We start from the raw sequence: 12,964 nt of genomic DNA, 5'->3' as shown, positions 1-12,964 counted from the left end.
GAAATTAAAAGAGTGCCCATGTGGGAGGTCAGTGTGGGCCCAAGAGCACGGTCTGGTTCTGCTGCAGAAATGCAGAGGGGGGTCAGTTTTACTGGGGGCTCCAGCCACTAAAGAATCCTCCTCTCCTCTGGGTAAGTACTGCTGGCAGCAGCTCTGCTCTGCTCATCTCCCCAGGGAGACCCTTCCAGCATCTGATAGTGGCGGGTGCCTCCCCTCTGAACAGAACCCCACGAGTTGTGTGGGATTTGGGTTGTCTTTAAATGAGAAATTTCAGCCTAGAGAGAAAAAAAACAGGGCACCAAGGGGGTACCAACAAACTAAGGGATAAAGCCCAGCCTGAAGCCACATGATATACTTCACTCTGTGACATTACAAGGGGGTCAGGTGTTCCTGTTGCCTATGTGCCAACAAAAAGGTGGGAGAAAAGGGAGAGAGTGTACCCAGCCTCCGTAGCCAGTGATCCGCTTTGTCCAGTTACTGCTCACATCTCCACAGCTTCTTATAACACTTTTAATAACATTCCATGTCTGGAAAACACTGATAGCAACCCTGATGATTTAAACAAAGAAAGTATGAGGATATAACATTTATTCTAAAAAGTGGCAAATAAAATAGCAATGTTTAGGAAACAAACCAACAAAACCCAAACAAAAACCTTTAGTATGTTCCTTCCTAAACTGTATGTGTACATATACATTTCTCTAAATATTTAGGAAGAAGACCTTTGAAATCTAAAGATAATTTAAGTTCAGAATTAAGTGATAAAGTGACAATCTTTGTGGTTGTTTCAAACTTGGAAGAGCATACAGCATAACCCAACGAGAGACGTTCGTGTCTGATGAATCAGGACAGCAATACAAGACTGACACAGCAGTGTCACAGGCTCTCTCTGGAGTGTGAATCCAGCTTTGCTGAGGTGGAAGGTGCATACAAATGTTATATACACATATATTTACAGGTTATGTTACACAGCTGTAATTGAACTGCATTCTAGTAGGTCTGCAATGAGTGACCTTCCCCTCCCAGAAGCAAGGAGAAAATAAGGTAGAGTGCCTGGGACTTCAGACACAGCTGAATATCTCATGTCAGGACACTGCTGCATGTCAGTTAATAACTATGCAGGAGAACCCTTCAGCTCACAGCAGATGAAAGGCAGTTCCAACTAGTTCCAGCCATGTTTTCTTGGATGTGCATGGGTAAGTTATTGCACATGCAGTAGCATGTTAATCCCACACTGGGCTACAAGTCTCTCATCACTCAGTTGTGCTTAAAATTGGGACTAGATGATCTTATAGGTCTCTTCCAGTCTTGAAAATTCTGTGATTCTGTGATTCTGTGTAAAGTTACTGTGCCTCTGAGGAATTTGAAATAGCAAGACACTATTTAAGTCTTTCCACTTTAAATGACTGTAATCTGTTGAAACAACTTACACTTTACATTATTACAAAACCTTTCCTTGTAAAACAAGCTGCTTTGCTTTTCTATGTTCTATATGAGGCAGCAGTAGCAGCAATAAATTTTTATTTTGTGTACAGAAACATTCTTGTTTGTCTAACATGATTATTAAAAGGATCTGCCAATAAGGCAACTTACACTCGTGCCAGGTGAAGCAGTGTTTCTTCTAATGTCCTGTGCTGCCTCCTGTTAAATTCATCTCCAATCAGGGCTAGCTGACGGCCAACCTGAGTAGCTGAGCTGCAAGGCAGGCAGGATGTGCACGTTAGAGGAGAACCTGCAACAGCAATTCTCTAAAAGCACTCTGCAAAAGTCAGGTAATGTAATTCCCCCAACAGCTGGGCTAACTGGGAATGTAAAACTGAAATGTTGCAGGAGGTTTGTTTCCCATTATTTATGGCTTTATTGATTAAGTATTTTAGGCCCATACATGAAGCTACATATTTGGCACTTTTGAAAAAACATGTTGATTTTTTAGGTGTTTCATTTCTTTATATAAGACAATGAGATTCTGGTTTGGGGTTTTTGATTGTCCTACTCCCTTCCCCACCAAGTCAAAATATTGAAACTGCCTTCACTTCAAACCTTGCAAGATATTTCTTCTTACAAAAATGTTGGCTTTGTCATCCAACGGATTTACTCCAATGAGTTCCACCGTGCAGTGTGGGTCTCCAGCTACTGGGTGATGCCCAGGTACAAACTGACACAAAACCTTAAGGCTTTTAAGGAGGTCCTGGGATATACAGAAACTTGAACATCTGTGGCACATGTTGATGCTAAACACTGGTTATGCTTTCCTGATGAAAATTTCCCATTAGATTTAGCTTCTCTTAGACACACGATTTTGTTCTGGTAGACAAATAATATGAACATACATTTTTATTTTAATTTGCATTTCTGCTGAGATCTGTTCACCAGATCTGTAAAATAGTAAGTAGACTTAAAAGCTTAATTCTAGAGTCTGCTGAAAAAACCCCTTGGGCTTGGCAGTCCACCTACAAAAAACCACCAGAAAAACCACATAAAGGAATTTTCACAGATGGGGGAGAAAGGCAACCCCTGATTCTTGTACTGGAAAAAATGTATGTATGGGATTAAGAAAAAACCAAGGCAGCACTACTAGTTTGTGGTAAGTGGCGCCTGGAGAATTATGTAAAAATGGCTTCTTCAGCTGCTTGCTGTAACAGGTGGGTCTCCAATAAAGAGCCATATCTGTGCCCCTGTGCAAGATAAAAACTTACAGACATTTAATGCAGCATAATCTTGCATAGTCCGTGTTAGGCACCACAGGTTATCTACACTTGCATCTATTCCACTTCCAGTAGTATGCACTATGATTACTTGGCTTAGCAGTTTTCTGGAAAGTCTGGCACTTTGTACTTGGGGAGGACAGAAGGGGTATTAATATAGTGTGATACCTGATATCAAACTCCATTTGCTCTGTGGTGTCTGGAATTGTCTGGAGGTTACTGTAGGTTTCCTCTTCTGGTGCTCCATTGGGGTAGCTGGAGAGGACAAAGTGCCTGGGGCTTCTCCTGATTTGAGACATCTTACTCTGCAACAAGTCATGAAAGACAACCTCAGGGCTTCATGTTATGCAAGGTCTTTCAGTTTAGGTGGAAATAGTTTAAAGTGCTATTAAAGTTACTCTTTTTACTTCTCCAGTCAGAACATGAGTATTTCTAAGATTACTATTTTAAGAGTAGTCAAAGGAAAGTTTCAGTGACCCAGCAGATGTCCAGCAATTCAAACAAGCAGCATTTAGATGGCTGCTACTTTATACTGGCTCAAAACAACTCAGAAATTGGAAAATCTCTATAAATATAACTACTGTAGACAAGTATAGTTTCTCAGTAGTTTCACTTAGTACAAGATGCTTTCCTATGCTGTTTGCAACAACCTGCCTGGCATTAAATCACTCTAACCCATGGAGAACCCCAGGCAGAAAAGTACCTAAAACAAACTTGAACAGGTTTTCCTAAGTCTAATTCAGGTCCAAATTTACACATCTTCTTCAGCTGGAGGCTACCAACATGGAAATTACAAGCAACTCACCATAGAAATAAATATAAGAAAGATTTAAACCCATTAGTAGCTTTCCACATGAAGGAGCAGACAGTAGGAACCAGTAAAATCAGCAGAGCTGCTTGCTTGTACAATGGGAAAGTTATTCACAACCAGTACCACAAAATCAATGTCAAAATTTAACAGGTTTCAGCACATGTGGCTTGTGTCTAATATTGCAAGCATTTGCAACACAGAGAGCAGTGTTTGGAGAGCAGAGCTGATGTTTTTGTAGTCATTAGGATTGTTTTATTTGGTTTATCAAGGGAAACAACATCAGAGCTGTGGATGGGGATTATTCCAATTACACACATCCTTGGACACTTGCTGTAGTGGAAGGCTCTGCCTGATGAGGAACTTAATGACAACCTTCTGGAGATGCTCTGGTTTTATCTGGCATTGGGTTTGGCCAGCTTTTTCATGGTTTCTTTGCTTCCTGGCTCTATCATTAAAAAATGGATCTCTTTTGTTGATGGAGTGATCCTGGACAGCAACAAAGGGAAGTTCTGCTGGCTCAATTTCTTTCTCATTTTAAACACACTCTCAGCAGGTCAAATGAATAAAATGCAAATAAAATATTCTCAGAAATTAAACTAAACCAAGCAGAAGGTAATGTCATAATGCTGCTTGGTATGAATTTGGTTTGCTACATTGCTGCAGTCTTGTAAAACCTTGAAATTTTTCACTTGGGATGAGGTTAGGGCCTTTGTGATCTCCTTTCAATATTTAGATGAAGTTTACATTTTCCACAAAGCAAAATTATTCATAACTAATGTGTATACATTACTGCATAAGCAAACTCACAAAAATGTGATACTAAATAAATGAAAATAGGCTTGGTTTACAGAAGGGTAGGATCCTCTTACAGTGGACAGTGGTGTTAATGTGGCTGGAGAAAAGCATGTTACAGACCAGTGTCAGCTGGCAGATATTGTGTTTTATACAGTTTGTAGTTTCATCTTCTGGATTTTTTTTTTCCTTCTATTTGTAGCATTTCTGCTTTACTTACAAAGATGTTTAGAATCTAGGGTTTAAAATATATCCAGAGTTCTGAAAGTTCTGAAAAGCTATGTGATTTTAGCCATGACAAAGAGAAGCCAGGATCAGGTCCTCTGAATTTTAATCCACCATCTTTGAGGGGAGTTGTGTGACTCAACCCTCTTTCTAAGGGGAAATACCACAGCCCTTCCTTCCAAGAGAGCACCTATCTGAATGTATTTTACAGGTGAGCTAAAGGGCTCTTTTAATTCAGATAATATTTTTTTAAAAAGAGACAGTAGTTTTAGGTGCTGTATTTCCTTCAAAAGATGCCCTGTTCCTTTATGTATTGCTGTGTCTCTCTCTCTTACATCCAAAAAACAAAAAGTCAGGGGAAAAAAGGGTGATGTCCATAGAGGAACTTTGTGCATTCCAGCACCATACCTGATTTCCAGATACCCAGTCACCCCAAGGGCTTTGTAGCTCTGAATCAGGAGCCAAGGATTCATACACACACCAGAGTGAAGCTGTGTCACATTAAATCATTCCATATTCACTGCAGCAGATACTTGAACAGATCTTCCATTTCCCATCTAGACCAACATCTAGACCAGTGGGTTACTGGGTGTAGTGGAGGCCAAGGGCTGATCACGTTCCCACAAGTACATCCCTGTCCCTTTCTGGTGCAAGGTCCAGTGTGACACTACTGCAGTACAGCCTGGGTGACACAGGGCAGCTCCTGGTTTGAGAACTCCACCAGAGCTTGGGCAGGAGCTCCAAGGCGTCCTGCAGATCCATAAATGGGAAACTGGGAATGGCAGAGCAGGGTTTGGAGGATCCCAGGGATGCTGAAGTACTCCCTTGGACAATTAAAGTGTCTGTTCTCTGGATGCAGTTAATCTCAGTAGGCGGCACAGAGAAACAGTCAAAGCACGCAGTGCTGGACTTTTGGAGGCTTAACAAGCCAACTGTTTGGCTCACATGTACAAAGTAAACATCTAGGGATGTCATGGTGTACTCCTGTAGCCTATGGGTGCCAATAGAAATGTATTAATTGTGTTTCTTCACAGTTCAGAGGCTTGTTAAAAGTTATCTAGTAAAACAAGTGCTATAGTGGATAAAATGTATTAAGACCAAGCACAAAAGGTCACCTGTCTCCTGCACATATATTACTATTTTTAGCTTTCACAACAACATAGTGAGGAGGAAAAAATACTAAAAAAGTATTTTCTTTTTCTCTTTTTTTTCTTCATTTCTAGACTCGATGCTAGTTTCACATTCACAGGGCCACACAACGGAAATGTCTATATATGTGTGAGATGAAAACTGTGTCCTGAAAAAGACCTATAATAAGTCAACAGAGTACAGAACTCAGACATGTAAACAAACCATACAATACCACAACAAAAGCCCAAAGTGCAACATATGCTACCTCACACCTGTTACCATGATAATACCTTCCTCCCACAGGCTAAAAAAGAGTTGTTGGATCATGCTCTCCACAGCTCAGCTGCAGCCTTGTATGTTGGCTTTGCCCACCAAGCTGCCTCAATGCAAGGCCCATCCAGCAAGCAGGGGTGCTCAAATGTATTTTACAGGATGGGCAGTACTGAGGCAAAAGTAGTCTGGGAGGGTCACTGTCTTGAAGGTGTACAGGATGGGTCTAATTTAGATTCAGAGCAAAGCTTAGCAATTATCTTCTTGAGAATTAGCTGTCTTCAGGCCATTTACTGATTTCTGTCATCATTTAAAAAATCTGGACTTACAGGTGTAATATAGAAATGCACAGAAAAGCTACATTAATATGGACCTGTTGTGTTCCTCAGATCTGGATCTGTGCAGAGATGATCAAGAGGAGTGTGTTCTCCACAGCAGGATGTGTTAATCTTCCACCACCCCATCTCACCCTTCCCTTTTTTCTCTCATTTATACAGAAAGAAAAGGCAAACTGATTTTGGTTTACAGAAACCAAAGAGGTTGTACATGTTTGTGAGTAATTGCTTGTGATTCAGAGAGTAAGTGTCCACCTCACAACACCTCTGAGGAGGCATTGGCATGACCCCATGACAGCAACAGAGATCATTTCCAAACAAGCAACCCGATCAAAAAAGCTCAAACTTCCCTGTAAAGCTTTGACTGAGCGTGCTTAAAGCTTAGTTTCAATGGTAAAATGCCTTCAGCAGAATAAATAATGTATTTCAAGTCAAATACATAATGTTCTGATGAAAAGACGTCTAGATCCAAATTTTAAAAACAGCTCTCCAAATGCCTAATTATATGATGGAAATTATGGCAATTTATGAACACAAGACTGATTGAATAATGAAGCATCTTCAGTAGAAAGATTATGTTGATGATGTCTTTACTTTGCATAGTCAGGTTGGTTTTATTTGTGAGGGTGTTTTTTAATCTAGCAAAAGAGAACAGAAAATCTTCTTGAAAAAGGAACATTGCTAAACCAGGCAAGCCAGCAGGTGAGTTGGGGAAAATAAAAGGATCTGAAATTTACTTGTAGTCAGTTCAATTAGATTTGCTGTGTTAACAGATTTTAAAGACAGGCACAATGATTCTTTACTACAATGCACTGAATGCATTAGTTATAGTTTATATATTATCCTTATGTATTTCACAACTTATCAATGCAGTTTATGTGCACTTTATGTCTTACACATACAACCTGACATATTTTATGTAGATGTGACACCGTAAAGCTAGAAATATACCAACATATTATTTACTATATTTTAAAACTGGTTATGAAAACAGAAAACCACTACTGATAATCTAATTCCAGTGTTCAGGCTCAAAATTCCCAGTGCCTACCTACATAAATATGGACTGACAGACAGGACCCTCATCCTTTACCTCCACTGTATCAAAGCCTATCTCAAACTGCTTCAGATTCTACCAGCTGCCCATGCAAACTAAATTTAAATGAAAAACAAATAGAGGCTTGGTTGTTTGCATGTATATCTTCAATCCATAGCCACCTCTTTCAAAACATGACATCATCCTCATGGCTGCAAGCACAAATCTCTGTGCTATTTTACAAGGACAAGTCTCTGACATAGCGACTGAAGATTAAGAGCTAGTTAAGGTTTCGGAGAAACAGCAATATTTGGCTTGCAGGAATATACACTTTAAAATCTCGGGCATTTTTTGTTTGGTTTTCTGTAGGCTCTCCTGTGACCTCTGTCAATGAGCAGCAGTTGCCCTCAGCTTCTGGCCTCTTCCCTGGCAGCCCAGACACTGTGAGCCACGGGCAGCACACAGCCCGTGGGCACCAAGAGATCCTGCCCCTCCCTCACTGGGACACCTGCCTTGGGAACCACCACAGCTCAGGGCAAAACCTTGCAATGTAACCATCAGCAACCTGAGCTTCTCTTAGAAAGATGAGAGGTTAAGTCAACATTACTCATTTTGTGCAGGTTAGTTAACCCAGGGTGCTAGATGAACTCTTAAATCAGTATAAGGTCAAGGAGCAAAGATAAATTAATTCTTTGTCTCCTACCATGTTCTCAGTCAGCTTAACATGACCTTGGAGTCTGTTTACACAAAACACTTCTTAATATTGCCTCAAACAGCTATTAAGGGACACTTTGTAAATCTAAAAAATACACACGTACTTCTTACATTTTACTTAATTTCTGGTTTTATGCTCAGTAAGTTAGTATGACAACATGCCTCCACTGGGAATGTAACAGACATTCTCTTACCCTAAAAGAGAATAGGAATTAAGCATTTGATTATATTTAAACATAAAAAAACGTGTTCCTAAGCAAGTTCTGTAACCTCAGTAGCAAGAGAAATGCATACAGCAGACTTTAAATGGAGGAAACCTTTTACAGCAAAGAGCACATACAGATATTTTGTATTTCAGTCTCTACTGAAAATGTTTAAGGGTCTCTGAGTGAGTCAAGACTTCAAGAACTTCAAGATTTTTATCTATCATCAGCATTTCCATGTTGTCTGTTAGAGCACTCAGAGAGCCCCAGTCCTTACTGTGACAGAGATTGTGACTGTAGGGAACAAGAGATTTCCACTTTAAAGAGTAGATAGCACAGGTATGTCTGCATTGAAAAGCCATCATTCGATAAGCCTATAAAGTATCATTTTCCTTAAAGAGTCTATGGACTCCTTCAGTTCTCACAAACCTATTTCAATGGCTTCTAAACTGAAAAGAAACAACGAGTGTCTGCTTCTATCAAAATCACCACATTGAGTTCCCAAGAGGTTTCATGGGAAGGGCTAAGAACCTTGACAATAAGAATATATTGATACCACAGTGAAACTATTCTAGTAAAAAAACCCAAAACCACACACATATTCTGCCAGGCTCTGTTCTGGGGGTTTTTTGTGACACCACCACCCATCTCAGGGATATCTACTTGCTGATAAGGACTTAAGGTTTAGATTGAGTCAGATTCTGCCCCAACATTTACATTTCCTTTTCAAAACATCTTCTGCCCTTTGTACCTTTCTGTCTCACCAAAAGGTCAAGATTCTTATGTAATAAATAAGAACTTGTTTAAAATTGATTACAGAATTGTATGGCCAAGTTGTTGGAGGTAAGTATGACAATATATATGGTTCAATAATCTATGAATGGAAAAATGTTTCTTTGTTCACATTTACTCCAAAATTTTGTGTCTTAGATTTTTTTAATTTTGAAAGCTCCTAAAATAAACTATTCAGACAGAAAAGTTATTATTGGTGTTCCAAATGTTTGTGGAAAACTCATAATTATGAATGCAGTTGCATAGTAAAATCTGAGTCTTAATTTTAAGATGTGTTCAATCACATTAAAAATTAAAATCTGATGTACTTTTGAGACCTTGTTCAACCACTCCATCCACCTGGAGGGTGAAGTACCTGCAGTGAACCTGCTTGCATCCTCAGCAGACAGATTATGGGATTCATGTCTTGATATTAAATGTAGAATTCAAGGATGCTGGCCACCAAGGTCATAACCTATAAAAATACTGGGGCAGGTGCTGAGCTTTAATGGACCAAATAACATTTTTAATTTAAACCTGATAATTCATAATATTAAAAAGCTGGCACACTTGGGAGAGCCATGGACTGCATTTTCCATCCCTGGTCCCCTGAGCGCTGCACAGCACAGCACCCACACTGTCACCTTGCACCTCCAGCCTGTCCCATTTGGGGACACTTTACTGGACTTGTGGTCAGAAAACTCATCATCTTCTAAGACCTTTGGTGGCATCTTCTACAGGTGCCTCTGAAATCCCAGTCACTGCTGCCACGTTGGGAAGGTGAGAGAAACTGTTGGTATGCAAGAACTGCATGACTGTGAGTCAAAGAACTCAAATTTATCTCAGTATTGATGCTGTCCTTGTTCTGAACATCAGTACAGAGAATTCAAATGCCATGCTGTTTGCAGTTTTACTTAGATTTCCTGTATTGTGTCAAGCTCACAGTTCCTATTCTACTCCCACCAGCTCTTGTTTTGCCCAGCAGGCTGTTACCCTGCAGAAGCTGAGTACATTCAATTTTTTTTTTAGTCTGTTCTAAATGGTCTAATGGTCAATAGCCTATTGATACAGAAATCATTAAAAAGAACTACCACAGACACCTACTACACAGAAGAAGTCGGCAATTTTGTTAATTTTTTTTTTTCAGAGAGATTGTGTTCTCCACAGAGGTGACATTTTTACATCAGAAGATATCAAACACCTTGCATAAAGACTAATTTTCTTCTTCATTATACTCACTGCCAACTCTCATCCATTATGCATTAAATGAAAAAAATTAATGTGTCCACAATATTTTAATTCAAAATAACTTTGTCCATGTATCTGTGACAGAAAATGACAATGTAATCTACTCTGTCTTCCTGTTATACACGTGTCTGTCTTTCTGCTATGGCCTTAAGAAGCAACCTCAGGCTAATACTTTCCAATTAAACACCTCAAAATCTGTTTAATCACAGAACTCACCACGCTGATGAAATCACTCCTTGTGAAATGACTTAAACATGACTGAGTATACACTGCTGTACAGATTTCTTTCTATCTCTGCTGTTGCAGATCATTCCTGTCATCAACAGCACCGTTTTAAACGTACACAGGCATGGTAAACGAGTTATTCAGGGATATTTTATGTTTAACTCTGGCATATTTTGCTAAATATCTTGGACTTATTTTGAGGGCTTATTTCCTGCTTTGCTAAGAGTGAAAGTAGAGGCACTCCGCTCTTCATTTGCTTAGAACACCGTAGTTGAGTACAAAGCGCACGGGTGCTCGCAGCATCCTTCGGAGGGACGCGGCTCCCTGCCGGGGCCGAGCAGCAGGGGCCGGGCGCTTTCCCGCCCGCGGGCACAGCGTCCATCCCCGCCCGCCGCGTTTGCTACAGGGCATCGATCCCGCCTCCCGGAGCCGCAGATGCGGAGGTGCTGCCCGTGAGTGGCCCGGGGCGCGCCGCGGGGCCGGGGAACAGGTGAGGCGGCGGGTCCCGGCACCGCCGGCAGCCCTCGGCACCCCGAAGCGCCCCAGGAGCGCAGCCTGGGTCTGCCCGGAGAGCGCGGCCGGGCTCCCCCCGCTCCCCCCGCGGAAAGGCGCGTCCCGCGTCCCGCCGGGCCCCGCCGCTCACCTGGGCCCGCAGTCCCCGCCGCGTCGCGGGCACACGGCAGCGTCAGCAGAGGGGGCTCCCCGCGCCCCCCGCGCCGGCCGCTCTCGGCGGTGATCCTGCCCGACGGCGCCTTTTGTCCGCCCGCGCCCCGCCCCGGCCCGGCCGCGCCGCCCCGCCCCGCCGGGACACCGCCACCGCCGCCACGGCCACCGCCGCCTCCGACCGCCAGCCCTGGCGCTGCCGGCGCCGCGGGAAGCGCCGCGGGGGGAGCGGGGCTGACTGCGCCCTGCGCCCCGGGGGGAGCCCGTGGGGCGGGATGGCCCCGGGCGAGAACCGCCCCGCGCTGGGACGGCGGCCGTGGTGGGATGGACCCCTGCGAGGCCACCGCGGCACTCGGTCACCGCGGCCCCCTGGCCATCACGGCCCCCTGATCACCGCGGCACTTTGTCACCGCGGCATCCTGGCCGCCACGGCTCCCTGGCCATCACGGCGTGCGTGAGCGTTGCCGCACCGATGGAGATGCCAAGTGGCGTGAGCGGGCCCTGCGGACACCTTTTGCAGAAGGAGCCCTGTTCCAAATGGCTGCCCTTGTCTCTCAGTGGGCCCATGTGGGGTTTTTTTTTACAGTACGCTGAGCGTGCTGGAACCCGCGCAGGGCTTTGGTTTGGGAATGTGGTGGTGTTCACTTTTAAACAGGGAGGAGCAGGCTTTCCTCTTAGTTCAGCTTAGCAACAAAAATACACTTGCACCCCCGGCTGTCTCGAGGGCACCTGAGGAAAGGGCGTGGAGCAGAGAACAGAAGCCCTGGCAGCACAGCCAATGCAGAGTTACTGAAAGGTTAAAGAGAGAGATCTGCTGAAACGCTACTGACACCTTGCCCAAAAGGTTTAGTGAGGTCATGGGACTTTCGGTGTTTTTCTTTTGTGCTGGTGATAGCAGTGTAGTGATTCAGTCAGTATCACCCATCACTAGAGAGCACAGTGTACTGCAAAAGAGCTCTAAAGAGCCAACCCCCCTATTGCTCCACACTTTATTGTCATGTCAAACAGCAGACTACACCAGGTAATGTTTGAGAGCGGACTTTGCCCTCTATTTATAGTATGATTTCATCTCTCTGAGTGAAGGTAAACACCAGGAGAAGCAGAACAGCAACACAGATACATCACTCCACCTGGACCTGGGATGCCCTTAAGACTTTCCTGGCTAAGTTTTTAAATGTGTTAAAGTGTTTGCCTGTGTTTTGTCCGTGTGTCTTATGCAAACCGCTTCTTCCAGCACTGTGCAGTAGACCCCCCCTTGTCTCCCCCCTTCAAGCACCGTACAAGAGGTTTACTCATCTGTAAAGTGAACATTACAAAGCTTATCTTCCAACTCATGCCAAGGACTGTGCAGTGTTTACATTCGCACATGCTGGAAGAAAATTGCCTCGAAGGTACAATATAATAAAAGGTAAATTAACCTCTGCACTGTCACTGCTTGCCACGACTTTCTTCTATTCACCAGTTCTGATATTTCCATTCTTGTATTTACCACTTCAATAATAGTTCCTCTCTTGACACATGTGCAAAATGTGAATTTTGCACATACAGGTAGCCTTGTGAGTTGCCTCAAGCTTAAAATAAAATACCCAAATGTCATCATAGGAGTCATTTCCATCACAAAGATAGCACACCAGGGCTGCCACTGCATTTCCTGATACAATAATAGTAAGCACCACTGAGCTGCTCTCAAATTACACCCCACTTCCCTTTTTTTAACAATAATGTTAAAAAGTGGAGATGCCTTAATATTGAAAACCACTGCATCTATTATTAGCTGTGATGTAATACTGTCAGTGTAAATTTCAGAGAGACAGCAAAACAACATCTAATACTAT

Source organism: Ammospiza caudacuta, chromosome 5, assembly GCF_027887145.1.
Source record: "Ammospiza caudacuta isolate bAmmCau1 chromosome 5, bAmmCau1.pri, whole genome shotgun sequence".
Taxonomy (NCBI): domain Eukaryota; kingdom Metazoa; phylum Chordata; class Aves; order Passeriformes; family Passerellidae; genus Ammospiza; species Ammospiza caudacuta.
This window is presented reverse-complemented; position numbering follows the sequence as displayed.